The sequence below is a fragment of the Nycticebus coucang genome, chromosome 3 (genome assembly GCF_027406575.1).
Source record: "Nycticebus coucang isolate mNycCou1 chromosome 3, mNycCou1.pri, whole genome shotgun sequence".
NCBI lineage: Eukaryota > Metazoa > Chordata > Mammalia > Primates > Lorisidae > Nycticebus > Nycticebus coucang.
In genome coordinates, this window is record NC_069782.1 from 28,056,044 (window position 1) to 28,072,262 (window position 16,219).

The following is a 16,219-nucleotide window of genomic DNA, read 5'->3' on the forward strand; positions in this document are numbered from 1 at the left end:
CTTTAGCAACATAAAAACATATTTAAAAACAAAATATAATAAAGAATGACAAGTATCAAGGATCTAGGAATTAAATCAGTAGAGACCACATGAGACCTGTATGGGGAAATTTTTAAGATTTTATTAAAAGACATAAAACAAGAGCAGACTCACAGGACAGAGTCATGCACATGCTTCTAATGACAATTCTTCTAATCACAATTAAATTCCCTAAGCTAAGGCTTTCCCCACACTGGGGACAAGGAGTTAATTATATACAGGAAAAGAAAACTGGACTTTGACGTCACATCACGAATAGTGACGGGTTCCATGAGGATAACTGCCTGAACATAAAAGGTAAAACAATAAAGTTAGTGGAACTTAATGTAGGAGGATGTTTCTGATCTTTGGTGGCAAGTAATTTTTACATGAATGCCCCAAAGATGAATTTTTTTTTTTTACATGAAAATTAAAGATTTCTGCTCAGTGAAGGAGACTGTGAACCAAGCTGACAGAGCAGAATGGGAAAAGATACTTGTTAGTGTCTAAAGCCAACAGGGGGATACTATCAAGACCGTATAAAATACTCTTGAAAACCAACAGCCAAGATAACAACCTCTATAGGAAAAAGAACAAAGGTATGAACAGGTGATTTGAATTAGAGGAAACACAAAGTGAGTGTATGCCGATCAAATACAGAAGTTTAAGACATAAAATGCAAATAACAATGATAAATCACTTTACGTGCGCAGAAATCTAGAAAACACCAAATTTGGGCTGGGACGTGATGTAGGAAACCTTATTTACTGCTGGTAGAAACAAAGACTGAGTAATCATTGTAGACATTTTCTAGGATACACCAGAAAATTCTCACGCAGATCCCTGAGGGATCACATATGAGGTCACACGGCTGTAACTCAGGAGCGAGGAGGAATAGGAGAGTTCATTACTACGTGAAGAGAGGCAGCAAGACGAAGCAGCACACGGCATACGGCAGAGGTAGAGAGCAGAGCCCCAAATGCAATCCATACAAACGCAAATGAAAAATATATGTTCAAATGCCACTTACAAAAATGCACACAGAAAAAGGAATGTGTATCAAACGGAGCAGTTATCTATGGGAGGGAGGGAAATGGGAGTGGGAATGAAACTGAATAAATGAATGAAAAAGAAAATCTTTCAGGTGGCACCTGTAGCTCAGTGGGTAGGGTGCCAGGCCCATATACCAATGGTGGCCCAGTCCCGGCCAAACTGCAACAAAAAAAATAGCCGGGCGTTCTGGTGGGTGCCTGTAGTCCCAGCTACTCGGGAGGCTGAGGCAAATGAACCATGCTGTACACACAGCTGTCTCAGGATACTCCTTCGGCTCCGGGCATGCCAGTTTCTCCATTGCTGGCATGGGTGGTCTGGAGGGGATCCTCCAGGCTAGGACAGCTAACCTGGCTGGCCACCTCCCAGGACTGGTCCCTAAGTGCAATGGCTGCTCAGAAAAATCACTTTGGCCGAGGGACTGGCTACTTGTAAAGGAAAGAAAAGCACCTTAAAAAGAAAACTAATTAGAACCCCTTGTTCTGATAAGATAAACAAGGAGAACAATCTGGTCCTCAGAGAGGGGTGGAGAAATCAACTGCTCGGTCTTTCTAAAACCAATTTCCAGGAAGATGAAGTTACAGCCTACTCCAAAGAACAAGGCCACGTTGCAAAATACAAACAAATCCTACTTATTGCAATGCAAGGCTCAATTTGACTATTAAATCTGTGGTGGGTCAACAACAAAACTGACAGCAGCAATTGAGTTCTCACTGAGCTAAAAGGCAGGAGGCAGGGTGGACGCAGTTCTGGGCTAAGAATGAACAGGCCTGGGTACGATCTAAATTTGAATCTGCCGCCAGCTAGCTGTGTAGTTTGAGATAAGTCGTTTAGCCTCTCTGAGATTGTTTACATTTGTAAAAGGTAAAACCAGATGACTTCCAAGGCCTTATTTAGATAGAGTATGCTATCTTTTTTAGAAGCAGTTTTGTTATTTTCAACAGCTCTTATGATTTTTGATTTGCATTAAAATCAAATAATTTATTATTACGCTATTTTCCCTACAAGTTCTCTAAAATAGAAACAAGCCTCTAAGGCTTTTAGTAATGGTTTTTGCTTATTTGTTCCTGCTTTTTAAAGATAAAACATAGAAATTTATCCTTCCATAGGAAAAAAATAATAAAGTGAATATTTGTACAGTACATTTTTAGAAATTCATGTATAGCTTGCTAGGCCATTTTCATTTCTCCTACACTTTTGTAAGGACCAGACACAGCTCCATCGATCTGTCATTCATCCTGTTCCTTAAATACACCAGCCAGCTGTGAGCTGGAGCATCCTGAACTAGCTGCTTCCTTTCCCTGGTACACTATTCCACTCACTCCCTTCATCAAATGTGACTTACCAGTGCTGCCACCCTGACTGCCCTATTCACCCTAATTGCAGCTCCTCTTCCACTCTGTGATTCCCTTTGTCCACACATCATCTTGTAACATCAACTTTATAGCTGTGCTCTATTTACTGCTGCTGTCTGCCCCCACCCTCATACACTCCTGCTTATCAGCTCCTCTCAGGAAGGGGAGCTTTGTCCGCTTTGCTCAGTAATATATTCCCCGCACCCAGAATAGTACCTCGAGCATAGTGGGCACTCACCGCATATTTCTTGGATAAATACATGAATTAAAAGCAATGATTCCTTACAACAACCACATATTCATTTAGGTCTGCTCTCTACTTTATAGCTAGTGTTACCAAGTGCTCCTGCGTTTAGTTGACTTTGCACTCAAAATGAAAGAAATTTCATTGCATAATCGGGGAATGAATAGAAAATTAAAAAGAGGGCTGACTCCATAATGGGAAAATATTGTCAAGGCCTTGGAAGTCATCTGGTTTTACCTTTTGCAAAGGAGAGAACCATCTCAGAGAGGCTAAACGACTTATCTCAAACTACACAGCTAGCTGGCGGCAGATTCAAATTTAGATCGTACCCAGGCCTGTTCATTCTTAGCCCAGAACTGCGTCCACCCTACCTCCTGCCTTTTAGCTCAGTGAAAACTCAATTGCTGCTGTCAGTTTTGTTGCTGACCCACCACAGATTTAATGGTCAAATCGAGCCTTGCATTGCAATAAGTAGGAGATTGTGGATTTTTGGTTTTGGCCATTTTTCCTCCACATAATGTTCCCTTTTTAAACCATACATTACTATAGTATGTTACTCAACAAGCATGTCATTTCATTCCACCTTGCTTACGCTGGGGCAACTGAGTGAGACCCTGTCCCTTAAAAAGAAAAATCTAGTGATTATCCATGTATTTGAATATTATCTTGGCTAGGAATATTATTTATACACTGTATTGTGTTCCCCTTTGAATTTTGGAGGAATTGCTTCTTTATCTTTTGCATGTAAGGTACGAAAATTCTCCAAGGAATAAAGGAAAATAGTTTTGCATCATGGAACTACTTAATAAGAAAATGGTAGGAAGAGGAATATAGTAAAACCAGAGCTTAACAATGAGATAATCTAACAAAATGTGATTAAAAAATAAGCCTGCCATAACAAAATGATAAATTGAGGGCCAAAACAGCATGATAATGAAATTAAGTGAGAAATAAATTAGAAACACCAAGGAATAAAATCATCCCAGTGGATCAGAGCACCAACGGCTGGAGTGCAGTGATATGATCATAGCTCCCTGCAGCCTCAAACTCTGGGCTCCAGTGATCCTCCCACTCTAGTCTCCTGAGTAGCTGGGACTATAGGTGCATCATCAAGCCTGACGAATTCTTTTATTTTTTGTAGAGATGGAGTCTAACTGTGTTGCCCAGGCTGATCTCAAACTCCCAGCCTCAAGTGATCCTCTTGCCACAGCCATCCAAAGTGAGACATTCTTGAACATAAAAACCCCTCAAAGATCTACTGTTCATGAGCCCTCCTTTAAACCTCTTGACAATCTAGTCAGTGCAATGAATAAAATAGAGCTATCAGCAGCGGTATACCAATGGGGGGGTGGGAGGGCAAGAAGGTGAAAATGGATGCACTGTTGATACAGAGAATTTACAATCAGTAATACAACCACTAAAAAATCAATTTGCTTTTCCTATCACCTTGTGTCAGCAATGTACATGACAAACAATGCAAATGATAAAATATCCCTCCCCTGGGGGGTGAAAAGGTTCTCTATCAGCAACTCTCCTACACCTCTTGATATGCTCCTTGGTATCAGTAGAAGGAAAGCCACAGGAAAAAGACCAGTACTGGGCACTGGAGTCATTTAAAAGAAATAATGATTCATATAAAACTCATTTTAAGCACCTGAATGTTACATATCTCAACTATATGGAAAATATAACTAATCATAATCAAAGCTACATTGCAGAATAGAATGTAAATATTATATATCTTGACTGTATGAAAATAACCAGGTGACTAACTAAAGCCTAGGAAGGGAGAAAGGAAACAGAGCAAGAATACTTACGACCTTATCAGGGCAGGGAGGAAGTTAATACCATCCAGTATGGAAATGTTGGTGTCAGGATAAGCTAAGCTATCTGTGGTTAAAAATTAGTCCTGAGTCTCAGTGAGCTGGCTGATCAGATTCCCCACATGCGGGCCCACGCAGCTGTTCAGAGCTGTGCCCTCCGTGTGCTGACCCTGCACAGCCTGCTGCTCTAATCTCATGCCCCTGACCATTAACACGGGTGCCCACGCTCACCAAAGCCAGAGAAGGAAGGGCGAATCTGCAGACTGGCAATTGAATGCATCTGTCTGCCAGGGACACTGGTCATCTCTGCTCACCTTGTGTGGCCAAAGCAAGTCAGCAACTTGAAGAGAATGTCCACCAAGATGAAGAAAATCAGGAGAACAAAAACAAGGTCTACCACAGGAACTTACAAATAAACAAACAAACACAAATGAAACCAATGGGTTCTTCATCACCTCTTTTCTTAACCTTAGGAAAAAAAATTTCTTACTCTGAAAAAAATGTTTATTCAAAGTACAGTAATTCCTTAATTCTCAGCTTCTTTTTCTCCAGTTAAATTCAAGTAAAATTAAGTATAATGGTTTTTTAATTTAAAACTTAGTATATAGCATATGACCTTACTTTTATGAAATCGTGTCTGTCTCCCATCCATCCATCCATCCTACCATCTGCAAACATGAGAATCTGAATGAATGAATGAGAAATAACATCTAACATATCATTAATTGCCTTGAAAAAGAGGCAATTTTTTGCTTTGCTATAGGAATGGAAAGGGGGATTGGATAAAAGAGGAGAAAAGGTGATATTTCATGATCATTACAGACTGTCTGAAATTACAAAATGGGTAAATGCTGATTACAGTATTTATGCTTCAGATGAGAGAAAAGTTACAAAGGGAATCTACCTACTTCTGTGTCCATCCATCCATCCTCCCAACCATCACTTCCCTATCTGCAAACATGCTTAGAGAGACGTCTAAAACTATGTTCACTTAATGTTAATGAGGCTTATTTGTGAAGGACAGAATTTGCGATTTTATTGTTTTTACTTTTCTCCATTCTTTCGGATTCCTTACAACGAGCCTGTATCATTTTTATAACACGACAAAATCCTAAGAATTTTTGCCACAAAGGCAAACGTGCCTCCAGCCCATCACAGTCATAACATGGCCCTGCTTCTAATATATCTAAATCACAAATTCCGTGGCATATGGCAAAAATTACGTGTACTTAAAAACTACCTTTTGGGGTCAGAAGTATAGTATAGTTGTTGACAGACAAAATTTCAAAGTGCCATGTCAGTTTACCAGAACACACAGATAATCGATGTAAATTCTCATCCTTAATGATAATACTGCTTCGTCACAGGCTATCAGCAAAGTGACATTAATACACTGCTGGCTGGTCACAAGTAACCCGGTAACATGGACAGTTTCTGCATAAAATTACGTTAATATAGCAGCTGTTCCACAATGCATTTCTCCCAGTCTCAATTCCCAGTTGTCCCAAATTCAGCCTATTTGATTCTTTCTCCCCACCTCATCTCTGCTTATAACAGAATCGCTTGGTGCCTTAATACACAGATGACCAGCAATAGGAACGCAGAAACTATCCATGTTACCTGGTAACTCGTGACCAGTCAGCAATGTGTTAAGATTCCTTTACGTGGAAGTTATAGCCTGTCGACATAAATTTTTGAGTTTTTCCCACCTCTCTAAATGGAGAAAATGAACTCCTTAATCACGTTATTTCCTACTAATGCCTGTTCTACAAAAATTTTAAGATTGCCAAAAAATACTTGTAACCTTATTTTAATCTCCAAGATCAAATCTATAAATATTTAAACTGATATTCAAGCCGAGGAAAACAAATTGACCTGTGGTCCACAATACTATCTTTGCTGCTGTTTCCTAGACAAAAAAAGAGAGAGTGAGTTTAAGAAGGTTCAATTGCATGATACATTATAAAATGACTTCTGATATTAATAGACTTAAGTTTTCTTTATTAAACCTAAACCAGCCTAGAAGAAGGGTAAGGTCATCAGTAATGTTTTAAGGCAGCTGACTCCAGGCATCAAAAGCACATTTTTCTTTTTTTGATGGAGTTCAGCTGTATTGGGTGGCAGTAAGACCAAAGGAAAAAAAAAATTTTTTTTTGAGACAGAGTCTCACTTTGTCACTGTTGGTAGAGTGCTGTGGCATCACAGCTCACAGCAACCTCCAACTCTTGGGTTTAAGTGATTCTCTTGCCTCAGCCTCCCGAGTAGCTGGGACTACAGGCACCTGCCACAATACCCGGCTTTTTTGTTGTTGTTGCTATTGTTGTTGCAGTTGTCATTGCTGTTTCTGTTTTTAGCCGGCCAGGGCTGGGTTTGAACCTGCCACCCTCAGTATATGAGGCCAGTGCCCTACCCACTGAGCCATAGGCACTGCCCAGACCAAAGAAATTTTTAAAAGTTTGAAGGTCATATAAATTTCCCAAGCAAAATCCTTCAAAGCTATAACACAAAAATAATCTTACAGATGGGACTTTCAGTCTTCTTATCAGCAAGTTAGGGAGAGAGATAGAAGGCAGGCTTTTTAATTTGCTGCCTTCCCAAAGCTGGCAGGGACAGTGATACAGTGACTGACATATCAAGAATCAAAATAACTTCAGTAGATGAATAGAAAGATACTGACAAGACTGAATTTGTCTTGGGATAAATGTGTTATTATCAAGTTTTAAAAAATCAATCATAAATGTATAGAATGTTTTTAAGGTGGCATACACGTAGTTCTGGAGGAAAGGTTCAGATGTTTTAACTGGCTGGAAATGCACAAACAAAAATCCTAATAAAAACCAGAGACCAACTTTAGTTCCATGAATACATAAGTTTGGAATCAGGAACAAGGAAGATCAGTCTCATGGAACTCACATTCGTCAAACAGATCACTTCCAAATCAATGACCTAACTGCACAGTATACAGACAGATCCAGGCAAAACCTGAAGAACAGGGTCTTCCCAAAGACACAAACCCTGGCTCACGCCTGTAACACTAGCACCCTGGGAGGCTGAGGCACGAGGATCAGATGCAACCAGCAGTTCAAGACCAAAGACCTGCACGCACGCACGTATTAACTAAGCATGAATGAATAAATTAATTAATGTGGCATGCATTGCAGTGAACTATGAGTTCTGGGAACACAGGAAATTAGTGTCTCTCTTGTTCACAGATAGCACCCAGCATAATGTCTGGTAGGTAGCAGCTCCCAGAACTGAGTGTTAAAAAAACGTTATGAAGCAGCCACATTTTATGCAAAGGCTGCATTCCTAAGATCACATGTAATGCAAAACTAAACTAGCCCGGCACAGCGCAGGAGGCACTGCTATGCACCAAGAGTGAACCCAGATGAGAATTCCACTTGGCTTTGGAATTTTACGATCCCTGATAAATTTTTAATTTCCTAGGATTTGCAATACTTCGAATTTTGTGCCTAAAGTGAGACTCCAGTAATAATTTTTATCAGTTAATTCAAATATGCCTAATTTCACATAAAATATGAATGGCTTTCTGAAGATAGAAATTATAACTGCAGACCTACTATGTTTCTAGGCACTTTTCAAGTGCTAAAGATACAGGAGTAGGGAAATTAAGTTATTTATATAAGTCGTTGGGGATTATCTAAAGCACCTCTGTGGAACTAAGGCTTGAGCACTACCTATGTAGTGTTCACTACCAATCCACCTATTTTATCAAGGAAGGAAATAAAATCAAGAGAAATAGGCGGCGCCTATAGCTCAGTAGGTAAGGGTGCCAGCCACATACACCAAGGTAGGCAGGTTTGAACCTGGCCCAGGCCTGCTAAACAACAACAACAACTGCAACAAAAAAATAGCCAGAGTTAGTAGTCTAAGAGTTACAGGTTGTTGTGAGCTGTGATGCCACGGCACTCTTCCGAGGGTGACATAGTGAGACTCTGTCTCAAAAAAAGAAAAAAAAAAAAGAAAAGAAAGGATCTTAGAAATAACATAAGTTTATCCTTAATAAATATTCAGTTAATATCCTTATTAATATTCTCAAAAATGAAAATCTTTCTACACTGTGTTTTAATATAGTTTTCAACCACAAATTTCTTTGAAGGCTGGGAGCTGTGGCTCGCACCTATAACCTTACCTAGCACCCTGCAAGGCCATGGCAGGAGGATGACCTAAGCTTGGGAGTTTGGGATGGCCTGAGCAAGAGCCTGTCTCTACTAAAAACAGAAAAATTAGCCAGGCATTGTAGCAGGTGCCTATAGTCCCAGTTACTCAGGAGGCTGAGGGAAGGGAATTGCTTGAGCCCAAAAGTTTGAGGTTGCTGTGAGCTGTGACACCACAATACTCTACCTGAGGCACAGAATGAGACTGTGCATGTATGCGTGTGTCAGAAGCTGAAAAAAAGCTTTACAAAACCAAAAATACTTTTCTTTTAATACGTATGTATATGCTATCCTATTTTATTTTCATTTATTCCTGAGTAAGGGCCACTACATTGATTTTATATTCCACTAACAGGTAGCAACCAGCAGTGTGACTAAGACTGTTCCCGTGCACATGGTGCATTTCTACGCTACATCCAGTAATTAGCTCATGTGTCATAGCCTCGGTGAAGTCTTCTGCGACTCTTCCAGGTATAATCAACCACGCTCTTGTTGGGGGCCCTGAAATGAGTGACAGTGAGGATTCGGGGCAGGGGCTGATTCAGGAAGGGGTAGGTGGTGGCACTGGGATGCCTCTCTCTGCCACGTCTAAGCCCCACGTTGGGAGCAGGAGCTGCTGGTGGCAAGGACCCCGCTGCGCACACACCTTGATCAGTTCCCTGGGCATTGGGCACTGGGCACATTCTGGTATATCCTGAGCAGTGGCTGAAGTAAACCCTTTAGGGAGCTGACCCTAAAAGCAAATAAAAGAGCAGGCCTGCCAGAGGCTTCACACTGGTGGCTGATGGACTAAATCTGGCTCATGGATGTGTTTCGTTTGGCCCGTGCAGTTCAAAAAACTACAGACAGAGTATTTGAAAATTGGGAGGTTTCACAAAATTTCAGATTTGTAGCTTTGCTTGTCAGCTCACCAGAGCCATCCTTGCCCTGGGTTTCCCTCAGCATCCACAGCTCTTTCCCACCAGTCACAAGAAAGCCCAGTCACTGAGCTCATTTCCTATGGCCAGGAACTTCCAGACCCTACAGGAATTTGATTTGTGCCTCCTGCACCAAATCCTGGAAGAAAATGCTGCACAGCCTCATACTCTGAGGCTTGGTGGATGAGCCTGAAGCCAGCCAAGCAACGAAGGAGAAACAGGAAATAGGACCTTCCTCAGTCAAGGCAGTGAAAACCCTCCCAAGTATCTGTGGTCTTTTCCCAGGGGTGAAAGGCGGTCTTTACTCTCCTTCTTTCTATGGGAGGAGATGAAAAAAAGGGTGAAATCATAGGAAATAAGGACTAGAATTAGAACATTTTATTTTTCCCTGTATCCTCTGGCATCAAATAACACCATTTTGCACAGATGGGTTTTCAATAAACTTGGGAGCAAAGCTGTGGAAAATTTTTTAAATGCTGTATTGGTCTCAAAATGCCAGTTGTTCAGATTAAAAATGTGTTTCCTCCCATGGACGCATCCCCTGAACGCCCAATCACTCCCCATCAAATTGACTCCCAAGCAAAATTCCATCATACTTCTAAATAGAAATTGGTAAGCTGATTCCAGAAAAGCCAAAATAATTTCGAAAAAGAATAAAGTTGGAGGGATTACACTACCTGATTTCAAGACCTAAAGCTTGAAGTTAAGACAGTGGGTATTAGTGAAAAGACAGACAAAAGGATCAATGTAAAGTCCAGAAATAGGTCTATACTCTATAGACAACTGACTCGTGGCAAAGGTTCAAAGACAAGTCAGTGGAGAAAGGATAATAATATCAATAAACAATGTTAAAACAATCAGCTCTCCATGTGAGTGCACACACACACGTACACAAGGCGGGGAGAGAGAGAGATTCAACCTACACCTTATATCATATACAAAAATTAACTCAAAATCGATAAACCCAAAAGTATAAAACTTCTAGAAAAAAACCGCAGGTGAAAACATTTGCAACTTTAGCTTAAGTAAAGATTTCTTTTTCTTTTTTCTTTTTTTTAGACAGAGTCTTACTTTGTAGCCCGAGGTAGAGTGCCATGGCGTCATAGCTCACAGCAACCTCAAACTCTGGGGCTTAAGCGATTCTCTTGCCTCAGCCTCCCAAGTAGCTGGGATGACAGGTGCCCGCCACAATGCCTGGCTATTTTTTTCAAGAGATGAGGTCTCGCTCTGGCTCAGGCTGGTCTCAAACCTGTGAGCTCAGGCAATCCACCCACCTCGGCCTCCTAAGTGCTGGGATTATAGGCGTGACCCACTGCACCCGGCAGTAAAGATTTCTTAAATTGGACACCAAAAGCCTGATCCATAAAAGAAGAAATTGATAAACAGAATGCCATAAAAATTCAGAACTTCTCCTCTTTGAAAGACACTGTTAAGTAAATGAAAAGACAAACTACAGACTAGGAGAAAGTATTGACAAATCATACATATATATATATTACTCATAGGACTTATACATAATACATACAAATAAATCTCAAAGCTTCATAAAAATACCCCAATTTTTTTAATGGGTAAAGATTTAGGCAGATATTTCAGCTAGAAGTCACATGGATGGGAAATAAACGCACAAAAAGATGGCCAGCACCAGTCATTAGAGAAATGCAAATTAAAACCACAATGAGATACTACTCTATTCATATTAGAACGGTTGACAGTCATAGATTCTGCTTTTCTAAGGTACTTAATCAAATTCAAAGAAACGGAGGAGACCAGTAGTTGCCAGGGGCTGGGAGGAAGGGGAAGAGGTGAGTTGCTGTTCATTGAGTGTAGTTTCAACTGTGTAAGATGGGTGAGTTCTAGAGACCTGCTGTACAACATTGTGCCTAGAGTTACTGAACTTGTATCATGGCGCTCTCATAGTAACTGTTGTTAACATGATAAAAACAATGGTTAAAATTAAGAACACTGATAGGCAATGCTGCCAACGATATGGAAGAGCCAGAACTCTCATGAATGCTTCTGGTGGGATCATAAAATGGGACAATCATTTTAGAAAAGTTTGGCAGCCTCTCAACAGGTTAAACAAGCACCTACCACACAATCTAGCCATTCCACTCTCAGGTGTTTAGCAAAGAAAACCCATAGGAAGACTTGTAAATGAATTGCCCCAGCAGTTTTATTTGTAATAGCCAACAACACAAATGTTCCTCAGCAGGTAAACAGATAAACTGTGGTATATCTGTACAATGAAATACTACTCTGCAGTAAAAAGGTATGAAATACTGATACACATTTCAACATGGATTACTCTAAAAATAATTATGCTGACAGAGTGGAGAGAGTGAGGAAGCTGCGTCTGGCTCTGGCTCTCACGGCCACTGCAGTACAATGAGCTCCACAGAGACAGCACTGGAGCAAGTGAGAGCCGGACGGGCACTCTGTGCCTCGCTGAGGAAAAATAACTAAGCATGGGCAAAGCAGATCCTAAGAAGCCGAGAGGAAAATGTCATCACCTGCATTCTTTGTGCAAACTTGTCGGGAGGAGCACAAGAAGCACCCAGATGCTTCAGCCAACTTCTCAGAGTTTACCAAGAAGTGCTCAGAGAGGTGCAGACCATGTCTAAAGAGAAAGGAAAATTTGAAAATATGGCAAAGGAGGACAAGGCCCAGTATGAAAGAGAAATGGAAACCTATACCATGCCTAAAGGGGACAAAAAAGAAGTTCAAGGATCCCAGTGCATCCAAGAGGTATCCTTTGGCCTTTGGCCTTTTTCTTGCTCTGTTCTGAGTATCGCCCCTGAATCAAAGGAGGACCTCCCGGCCTTTCCATTGGTGATGTTGCACAGAAGCTGGGAGAGATGTGGGGAACACTGCTGTGGGTGAGAAGCAGCCTTATGAAAAGGAGGCTGCAAAGCTGAAGGAATAATATGAAAAGGATATTGCTGCAGACCGAGCTAAAGGAAAGCCTGAGGCAGCAAAAAAGGGAGTCGTCAAGGCTGAAAAAAGCAAGAGAAAGAAGAAGATGATGATGAGTAAGTTGGTTCTAGTGCAGTTTTTTTCTTGTCTATAAAGCATTTAACCCCCCTGTACACAACTTGCTCCTTTTAAAGAAAAAAATTGAAATGTAAAAAAAAATAATAGTAGTAACTACGCTGAATTAAAGTAGTCAAATAAACAAAGACTACTGTAGGGCTCCATTTCTGTGAAATCTGAGGAAATGAAACTAATGCATAATGACAGGGGACAGCTGAGTGTGTGCCTGGGGCTAAAGGCGAAGGGAGGAAGGAAGGGCAAAGTGGGGTGAGAAAACTTTTAGGGATGAAGCTCTGTTTATTATTCCGATCGTGATGATGGCGTCATGGGTGAAAACACATGTCAAAACTTCAAAGGGTACGCTATGAATGTGCAATTTATTGTTTGTCAATTATACCTTAATAAAGCTGGGTTTTGGTTTGTTCTGTCCCTTCTCATCCCTCACCCCACTTTACTGTGTTAGGTTCTCTTCCCTGGACTGTCTCATGGGCTGGTCCGTCACAGACGTCACCCCTGTGTATTTCAGCTGACTGTTAGGCTGAGCCACACAACACTGGCAATAATTCTCCCACTTCTGATCCATAATCATGGCAGCTTCACGCGGCTGGAGCTAATGCTTACCTGTCAGTGGAGCCGTCTGCGGTCCGGGGAACGCCCGGCCCAGTGATGCTGCTTATGGAGCGAAGGTGCTGCCACTCTGAAAATCCTCTCCTCTCCAGCCACTTCTCTGTCGAGTCTCACAAGGAGCTGAAAAAAAAAAACCCCTCAGCCCTTTCACCTACTTAAAATCACTCTAACACCTAGTACCATAAAACCTGCCTTTTAGATAATTTTAAAGTTTCCCATTTGGAAATTATCCTTCAAAGCAACAAAAACATACCCTTGGGCTGCTGGAAGCAGAGGGTATAGCTCTGAAAATGCAAAAAAGTATTAAACATTTAAAACAACTATAAATCACAGTCAGACTCTGATTCTTGACATCTCTCAGAGGAAAAATGCCAGAGGCTGCAGCACTTTAAAATAATATCATGTGCTTTGGCTCTAGTCTTGGCTGCTTCTTCCTTGGAACAACAAAAAGAATCGTGCCAGCTATTAAAGGCGGTCTTGTTACATAATGCACTTAATCTCACATACTCTTCCCTGTGGGATTTAACCCAAGTTTCACAGTGGTCTATTTTATTTAACATTGATAGTTTTATTCGTTTCTTATTAAAGAAATCTTTCCACAAAATTGGCTGCTCTCTCAGCCTTGGCTTCAGAAGGAAGAATATCTGAATTAAAAATCTGTGCAACAGATGGACCTCGGTTAGAAAGAATATCTCTGGCTTCAGAAGTTCCTCCCAGAGGCAGGTGTCGAGCATGCTAATAAGTTCCTGGCTTGCAGATTTTCCTGAAGACAGTACAGCCCCTCCATTCATGTATTTTATAGATAGAACAGAAAATAAAAGCACAGAGGTCTGTAAATACTTGTCAGATTCTAGGAATGTATTGGCCTCGTTTTTGTTCATTTAAAAGGAACTGTGCTTTTATGAATGGGAAAAACCGGTCAGAGATGGAAGATGAGAGGGGACTGTGGGTGGGGTCCCCTGCATCAAAGGGTCTGAAAAGTTAGGGGAAGAGATACTGACCATTGCATCTGCCTGTCCTTGGTGCTGGTGACTCTTTCTTTTTATCAGAAAGGAGCTGAAAAGGGGCTGTACTAAATAGGTTTTAAGGCCTACTACTGTCATTCCTCATCCCAGGCTTAGCCAGCCCTATGACTTCCTCTTAGCTACTGGGTAGATAACAGAGAACAGCAAGATAAGCCATTTCCTCCTCCACTGTATGACAAACGTGCCCAATGCCCTGCTCCAAGCTTAGAACTACTATAGTTTCTTTCTTTCTTTTTTTTTTTTTTTTGTAGAGACAGAGTCTCACTGTATCGCCCTCGGGTAGAGTGCTGTGGTGTCACACAGCTCACAGCAACCTCTAACTCTTGGGCTTAGGTGATTCTCTTGCCTCAGCCTCCCGAGCAGCTGGGACTACAGGCGCACGCCACAACGCCCAGCTATTTTTTTGTTGCAGTTTGGCCACAGTCCCTGCTGGTTTCACAGAGTTCTGGCATAGTGTGTTTCCTCCTTGTATCATATTGAAACAAAAAGAAGACAAAGAAACACTTTTACTCTTTTTTTTTAGAGACAGAATCTCACTTTGTCGTCCTCTCTAGAGTGCGGTGCCACTGTGTGCGGTTGCCACAGCAACTTCCAATTCCTGGCTTTAGGCAATTTTCTTGCCTCAGCCTCCCGAGTAGCTGGGACTACAGGCGCCCGCCACAACGCCCAGCTATTTTTTTGTTGCAGTTTGGCCGGTGCCGGGTTCGAACAGACCACTCTCGGTATATGGGGCCGGCGCCCTACTCACTGAGCTACAGGCACCACTCAGAAACACTTTTACTCTTAAATCCAACACCACAAAACAGGTTTTATCACCAGGTCATTAGCACGAGGAGAAGCTGAATGACTTGCCCCAAATCACTCAGACCAGGAAATGACAGAACTTAGTTTTAATTCCAGGTCTGTCTGGCTCCAGAGTCTGTGCTCTTCTAGATAAGTCTGTATGTTCTGCTAAGTCTCTGTCTGATTAGATGACTGTGGACAAATCCCTTGGGAGAGGAAGAGGGTTGCTGGGCAGAAATTTCAGGCCAGTTCAAGCATCATTCCCAAACTGTACAGATACCCAGAGACACCTGCTACGTGGTTGAGGCTACAGCCAATGAGGAGACTGCTTCCCTACTTTACTTTATGGCCTGATGATCCTGGAGGGAAACAGCCTTAGTCAAACAGTGTTGGGGTTAGATACACTTCAATAAATAACATCAGAAATAGACCGGGCGTGGTGGCTCACGCCTGCAATCTTAGCACTTTGGGAGGCTGTGGTGGGAGGATTCTTGAGCTCAGGAGTTTGAGATCATCCTGAGAGAAATGAAACCCTGTCTCTACTGAAAAACAGAAAAATTAGCTGGATGTGTTAGCAGGTGCCTATGATTCCAGCTACTGGGGAAGCTGAGGCAGGAGGATTGCTTGAGCCTGGGAGTCTGAGGTTGCTGCAAGCCAGGCTGACACCACTGCAATCTAGCCAGGGCAACAGAGGGAGACTCTGTCTAAGAAAAAAAAAACACCCAAGAATAACAAAAATGTATTTTTATGATTAAGAACAAGCTCCTTGTTCTAAATGCACTCTTGTACCATCTATTTGACTTGAACATTTAATTGACAAAAAGGAGGAGGGGAAGAGACAAACCTAATTCCCTCCATCTGCTCCCAGTAGGCTTCACTTTGTCCAGTGGCAGCTTTTACCTCCTACTGGTCGATCACATTCTGCCGACAGAAGAGCCATCCCACCCCGCCCCAAGCAGGAGAGGCAGACTCCACAATCAGCACCCACAACGTTGGTAAATGAATACGATCACTTATGGGAGGGAGCACCTTCAGGAACACCACTTAGCAAAAGGCTGGATTTTAGCTCCAGCTATGAGATGTCATTTTAAAGTATTCTTAGTGTCAACACAATAGCTCTGTAAGTGATCTGAACTCTGACAAATTCACTCTTCAAAGTAATCTTG

At 41.7% G+C, this 16,219-nt stretch overlaps 1 protein-coding gene across 8 annotated transcripts in view; it reads right to left on the reverse strand.

Moving 5' to 3' along the window:
- The window catches only part of CRADD (CASP2 and RIPK1 domain containing adaptor with death domain), a 286,998-nt gene that overhangs the window by 13,689 nt on the left and 257,090 nt on the right, over positions 1-16,219 (reverse strand). For 2 of the 8 annotated variants that reach the window (XR_008378690.1, XR_008378689.1), the window contains exon 3: positions 13,240-13,365. The exons of the other annotated variants lie outside the window; for them this stretch is intronic. The gene's annotated coding sequence lies outside the window, so the exon portion shown is untranslated. The remainder of the gene's footprint in view (positions 1-13,239; positions 13,366-16,219) is intronic. 8 annotated transcript variants of the gene reach the window in all.